Source organism: Elephas maximus, chromosome 3, assembly GCF_024166365.1.
Source record: "Elephas maximus indicus isolate mEleMax1 chromosome 3, mEleMax1 primary haplotype, whole genome shotgun sequence".
Taxonomy (NCBI): Eukaryota; Metazoa; Chordata; class Mammalia; order Proboscidea; family Elephantidae; genus Elephas; species Elephas maximus.
The window spans coordinates 15,004,164-15,011,496 of NC_064821.1; the positions used below are offsets into that span (position 1 = coordinate 15,004,164).

A 7,333-nucleotide genomic window follows, 5' to 3' on the forward strand; every position below is an offset into this window, starting at 1 on the left:
GTAATAATATAGTGGAATACCCTATTGTAGTTAAAATTAATGAAGCACAATTAAAGGTATCAACATTCATTAAAAAAACATACCAAGAAAGCCAAATGTAAAATGACATATACAGTACAATTCTGTTTATATAAAGCTTTAAAAAACACAAACTGTGCAATTCTATGGAAGAATTATACTACATGTAGTAAAAAGTGCAGAGGAATAAGGTCAATCAAGTTAATGTAGTGTTTAGCCCTGGAGAAGGAAAAGAATCAATATTGTGCAAAATACATGATGTGGGGAGCCTCAAATATTCCTGCATTATTTTGTGCAATAAAAATATCTAAAGCAAGGGTGGTGACGTGTGGGAATTACCAGTGGACTGGTAGGTGCCCAACCCTTCATTGTTATTCTCTGTATTTTTCATTGTGCTTGAATTATCAATTAAAAAAAAACAACTCACTAGGTGTCTCAGTCATCTAGTGCCGCTATAACAAATATAACAAGTGAATGCCTTAAACAAAGAGAAATTTATTCCTTCACAGTCTAGTAGGATACAAGTCCATATTCAGGGCACTAGCTCCACAGGAAGGCTTTCTCTCTCGGTCAGCTCTGGAGGAAGGTCCTTGTCATTAATCTTCCCCTGATGGATGAGCATCTCAGACTCAGGGACCCTGGGTCCAAAGGATGCGCTTTGCTCCTGGTGCTGCTTTCTTGGTGATATGAGCTCCCCTTGTCTCTCTGCTTCCTTCTCTCTTATATCTCAAAAGAGATTGGCTTAAAACATTATCTAATCGTGTAGATCTCATTGATATAACTGCCACTAATTCATTTCATTAACATCATAGTGATAGAATGTATAACACATAAGGAAATCACATCAAATGACAATATGGTAGACAATCATACAATACTGGGAATCACGGCCTAACCAAGTTGACACATAATTTTTGGGAACACAATTCAATCCGTGACACTCGAGTAGATTTTAAAAAATAATAAAAAAAATTTCATGCTGTAGACTTCTTGTCATACAATTTTTTTTTCCTCTGCAAGGATTTCATTATGTGTGTTGATTGATCTAGACCTAATTTATTCTTTTTCATTGTTATATATTTCATCATCCCATCCATACCAAATGAATATTGATATCACTGATATTCATTTAGGGTGTTTCTTCCTTCTGCTTCTCTACATGAGCAAGATTCCCATATAAATTCTTCCCTGAAGTTAGCATTTATAATGCTAGGAATGTTCTCTCATTTTGTCTTCCCTCAACTGCACTGTTCACCACTTCTGTCCTAGGAGTAAAAGATGCCTGGTACTATTGTTCATGACACACACACACACACACACACTCATACAATCACAACAGGACATGTCATTGTGAGGGCCCCATATGCTGAGCACTGTACCAGAAGTAAAAGATGCCAGGTGCTATTGTTCATGACACACACACTGTCTTCATCATCTAGTGCTGCTATAACAGAAATACCACAAGTGGATGGCTTTAACAAAGAGAAATTTATTTCTTCACAGTAAAGTAGGCTAAAAGTTCAAATTCAGGGTGTCTGCTCCAGGGGAAGCCTTTCTCACTCTGTCAACCTTCTCATCAATATTCCCCCAGACTAGGAGCTTCTTTGCCCAGGTACGCTGGGTCCAAAGGACACACTCTGCTCCCAGCACTGCTTTCTTGGTGGTATGAGGTCCTCCTGTCTCTCTGCTTGCTTCTCTCTTTTCTATCTCAAGAAATTACCTTAAGACACAATCCAGTCTTTAGGTTGAGTCCTGCCTCACTGACACAAGTGCCCCCCACCCACCTTCATTACCATCATAGAGGCAGGATTTACAATATATAGGGAAATCACACAATACTGGAAATTATGGCCCAGCCAAATTGACACACACATTTTTGGGGGAATATGATTTAATCCATGACATACACACACACACACACACACACAATCACAATAGGACATGTCATTGTGAGGCCCCATATGCTGAACACTGTACCAGGGGTGGTTTTCAAACTTTACCATACATCAAAATACATGGAAGTCTTGTTGAAACAAAAACGGCTGAACTTCATCCCAGAGTTTATCATCAGTAAGTCCAGAGTGAGTTTCAAAAACTTATATTTCTAAAAAGATCCCAGGTGATGCTCTTGCTGGGCATCCAGGAGCCACATATTTGATTATCTGTCATCCCATCTTTTCCATCAGATTCACCAACAATATGGAACCTAGAAACCAAACAGATGTTTCAGAATTTCTTCTTCTGGGACTTACAGAGGATCCAGAACTGCAGCCTGTCTTATTCAGTTTGTTTCTATCTATGTACCTGGCCACCCTCCTGGGAAACCTACTCATTGTCCTGGTTGTCAGCTCTGACTCCCACCTCCACAACCCCATGTACTTCTTTCTTTCCAATCTCTCCTTCGTTGATATCTGTTTCAGCACAACCACAATCCCGAACATGCTGGTGAACATCCAAGCACAGAATCAAATCATCACTTATGCAGGCTGCCTGACCCAGGCCTGTTTTGTAATGATATTTACTGGTTCGGAAAATCGTCTCCTTGCAGTAATGGCCTATGACCGCTATGTGGCCATCTGCCACCCACTGAGGTACACCATCATCACGAACATCCACTGCTGTGGCTTGCTCTCCCTACTCTCCTTACTAACTAGCATTGTGAACGCCCTACTTCACAGTCTGTTGGTGCTGCATTTGTCCTTCTGCATAGACCTGGAAATCCCTCATTTCTTCTGTGAACTTGCTCAGATTCTCAAGCTCGCCTGTTCTGATACCCGCATCAATTACATCCTAGTGTATTTTGTGGCTACTGTATGGGGTGGTGTTCCTCTCTCTGGAATCATTTTCTCTTACACTCGAATTTTCTCCTCTGTTTTGAGAATGCCATCAGTGGGTGCAAAATATAAAGCTTTTTCCACCTGCGGGTCTCACCTTTCAGTTGTCCTTATTATATGGAACAAGCTTTGGCATGTACATCAGTTCTGCGTTTACACATTCTCCCAGAAAGATAGCAGTAGCCTCAGTGGTGTACAGTGTGGTCCCTCAAATGATGAATCCTTTTATCTACAGCCTGAGGAACAGAGACATCAGGGGACCCTTGAGGACATTCATCAGTAGAATACTGTCATTTTAGTGATTGTGTCACCTGTTTTGGGCTCTAGGATGGGTCAAATTGGAAAGAATACTGCTGATCAAGGATGTCTTACTATTTCGTGAGCAAGTTCTTCTAAAATGATTAGATAACATAATGGCTATGTACATTTCAACTTATTCATGATGAGTGAGAAAATACTGAAGTTGTCAATAATTTCATTTTACTTGGATCCACAATCAACGCCTATGGAAGCAGCAGTCAAGAAATCAAATGACATATTGCATTGGGGAATTCTTCTGTAAAAGACTTCTTTAAAGTGTTAAAAAGCAAAGATGTCACTTTGAGGACTAAGGTATACCTGATCCAAGCTAGAGTATTTTCAATCACCTCATATGCATGCCAAAGCTGGACAATAAATAAGGAAGACTGAAAAAGAATTGATGCCTTTGAATTGTGGTGATGGTGAAGAATATTGAATACGCCATGGACTACCAGACAATGAACAAATCTGTTTGGAAGAAGTGCAGCCATAGCACTTAACATCTACGCCACCAGGGTTTCCAGTAGGGTCTGTGAAAAAGAGGAACACCTTCAATGAGATGGATTTACACAGTGGCTATAACAGTGGGCTCAAACATAGCAATAATTGTGATGGTTGTGCAGGACCAGGCAGTATTTTATTTGTTGTGCATAACTGACCCGATGGCACCTAACAACAACAACATGTTTCAACTTGAAGTTGAAACTTGGCTTTTCTCTTTATGTAGCTCTGTGCTGTTTGTTAAACTCTCTAAGCTCAGTTTTTTTTTTTTTTGGTCAGGTGCCATAAAAGCAGTGCCTGAGGCAGGTGTTCTTATTACACGATTTTTGGGGCAGTGGTCTAGGAAAGAAGGAAAACAGGAGAACGTGGATAGGGCAGGGAAATTATGTAAACAGAGTTGTGGTCATAGCTAGACACTAGATTCAGCCTGATTCTATGAATAGAGAAATACGATTGGAAATCCAGACTTAGCCTGCCTGTGAGGCAAGAGAGCTCTTTTTTCATGTCCCAATTTAGTAATTACTGAGACATATCACTGGTAAGCCATATTTGTTCAAAGCAGCATCAGTATCCACAATACTTACATCTACAGAAATGGCTAATTAGGTCATCTCAATTGGCTTGAGATAATTTTGAGATATTTGAGCTTCCTAAGTGTGGAAGCTTTCAGTTCTAATAAGAAAATATAAACTCTGACTCTAATATGCTCAAACCATAAAGTTATTTTTCATTATAAGGAACAGACTTCAGAGGTAGAGAAGGCACAAGAACAGGACAGAAACACTTTATTTAGTCTCCCATAAGTGGCTTCATCCTAGAACTTTTTCCCCTTGTGGTCTCCTGATTACTACAACAAATGCAGGTGTCATATCCACACATGACGCCTAGAGAGAGAATCCTTACTGTCCTTCCCTGGATCTTATATTAACGCACCTTTCCATGGAGTCATCAAGTGACGTTTCTTCCCATCTCATTACCGAGAATAGAATCATATGCCCCTACTTAATCTAATTCCTGGTGTGGGGAAAAAAAAAAAGATTACCATGAGAACCTTAGACTGACGATTTCAAGTATAATTCCTGCTGGGATGTTAACCCCTATGACCAAAAGGAGTACCTACCAAAAATACCTGGCACAATGGTAAATGTTCAATAAAGCTTTAAATGGTCATTGTAGTCCATGTCTTGTCTGTATTCATAAGTATTCTAATCATTTGGCTCTCACATATTTTTACCACTTGCTCCAGTGGTTGTATTTGTTTACCCTCATTGTAATAATTCTCAGCAGCTTTTATTCCTCCAATCTGAATAACCACCGTTTCTTAATCAAGAATCGATGATACTGAAGGAAGAGTTCAAGCAGCACTGAAGGTACTGGTGAAAATCAAGGCTCCAGGAACTGACGGAATACCAGCTGAGATGTTTCAACACATGGATGCAGTGGTGGAAGTGCTCACTCGTCTACACCAAGAAATTTGGAGGACAGCTACCTGGCCAACCGCCTGGAAGAGATCCATATTTATGCCTATTTCCAAGAAAGGTGATCCCACAGAATGCGGAAATTATTGAACAATGTCATTAATATCACACAGAAGTAAAATTTTGCTGAAGATCATTCAAAAGCAGCTGCACCAGTACATTGACAGGGAACTGCCAGAAATTCAGGCTGGATGCGGAAGAGGACATAGACCTGGGGATGTTATTGCTGATGTCAAATGGATCCTGGCTGAAAGCAGAGAATATCCTAAGGAGGTTTACCTGTGTTTTATGGACTAGGCAAAGGTGTTCTATTGTGTGGATCATCACACCTTATTGATAACATTGTGAAGAATTGGAATTTCAGGACACTTAATTGTGGTGATGAGGAACCTGTACACGTATAAGAGGCAGTAATTCAAACATTACAAGGGGATACTTCAAGTTTTAAAGTCAGGAAAGGTGGGCATCAGGGTTATATCTTTTCATTATACTTATTCGATCTGTATGCTCAGCAAATAATCCAGGAAGCTAGACTATATGAAGAACTGGGCATCAGGATTGGAGGAAGTCTCTTTAAGAGCCTGCGATATGCAGGGGTGACACAACCTTGTTTTTTTAAAGTGAAAAGGACTTGAAGCACTTACTGAGGGAGATCAAAGGCTACGGGCTTCAGTATGGATTACACCTCAACATAAAGAAAACAAAAATCCTCACAAATGTAACAATAAACAACATCATGACAAACGGAGAAAAGTTTGAGGTTGTCAAGGATTTCATTTTACTTGAATCCACAAGCAGTCAAGAAATCAACAGACATTTTGCATCGGGCAAATGTGCTGCAAAGGACCTCTTTAAACTGTTAAAAAGCAAAGATATCACTTTAAGGACTAAGGTGGACCTGACCCAAGCCATAGTGTTTTCAATCACCTCATAGACATGCAAAAGCTGAACAACGAATAAGGAAGACTGAAGAATTAATGCCTTTGAGTTATGGTGTTGGCGAGGAATGTTGAATATACTATGGACCGCCAAAAGAAGGAACAAATCTGTCTTGGAAGAAGTACAGCCAGAATGTTCCTTAGAATTGAGGATGGTGAGACTTCATCTCACATACTTTGTACACCTTATCGGCAAGGACATCATGGTTGGTAAAGTAGAGGGCCAGTGAAAGGGAGGAAGACCCTTAATGAGATGGATTGACACAGTGGCTGCAACAATGGCCTCAATCATAACAATGATCTTGAGGATGGCTCAGGACTGGGCAGTGTTTTGTTCTGTTGAACAGAGGGTTGCTATGAGTCAGAACCAACTCGAAGGTACCTAACAGAAACAACAACAAAATCTGAGTAACATAATCAAGTGAGTAGGGTAGGCATTGTAAAGTTTGATAATTTTTCTCTTGTACTTTTTTGCTTCAACTCCTTCTAGCTGATTTATTGATAAGACTACATCTGAATTTTTTCTTTTCTACTTAGTCATCACATCTTGCTGTGTTCTTACTCATGTGGAAGCTACACACAGAAACATAGTTGAATAATAACACATCGCTGATGTCTTAGAGGGTTGGCAAGAAAACCTTTCAATGTTTCTTCGGGAAGAAAACAGTTTTTCTTTGAAGAAGAACTTTACTTTGAAAAGGAGTTGTGAATGTGGTGGGAGAAAAGGGAAGTTGGCAGGGCTAGGGAGATCACATTTTCCACAAACGCACACACACAAAAAGGGGGGCCATCAGTGAGAATCATCTCTAAGGGTGTGGGAGAATAATGAAGGTCTCACAGGAGAATCAAGAAGCTCTTGAGAGCCTTCTATTCTGGTCATCACTGGGGCGAAAGAGGGAGATTGTTTTCAGCAAGCTGGAGGACTAATCCCCACCCTGACTCAAGGTATCTTCTAGTGTAGACCTTCTTCCATTGACATCCACAGAGCACCTTCAGGCATGCATCACCTGAGACCCTTGTTCATACTGCAGGGTCATGGACATTATCCAAAAAAATACTGACTTTGAATCTCTGGGGAGATGCCTGAAGGGTGAGATGATTAAATAAACACTTCTGGAAATTCTTATGAACTCTGAAGTCTGAGAAGGGAGGCACTAATATTAGAAGAACATGGGAGAATGTATTTATAATATAGAATATAAAAGGACTTTCCTCAACTTTACTTGGTATGATATCTATATAAACTGTACACCAAGGTTCATTG

At 40.0% G+C, this 7,333-nt stretch overlaps 1 pseudogene; it reads left to right on the forward strand.

Moving 5' to 3' along the window:
- Positions 1–2,196: 2,196 nt before the first annotated feature.
- On the forward strand, positions 2,197–3,151 carry LOC126070891 (olfactory receptor 7G2-like; annotated as a pseudogene).
- Positions 3,152–7,333: the final 4,182 nt, after the last annotated feature.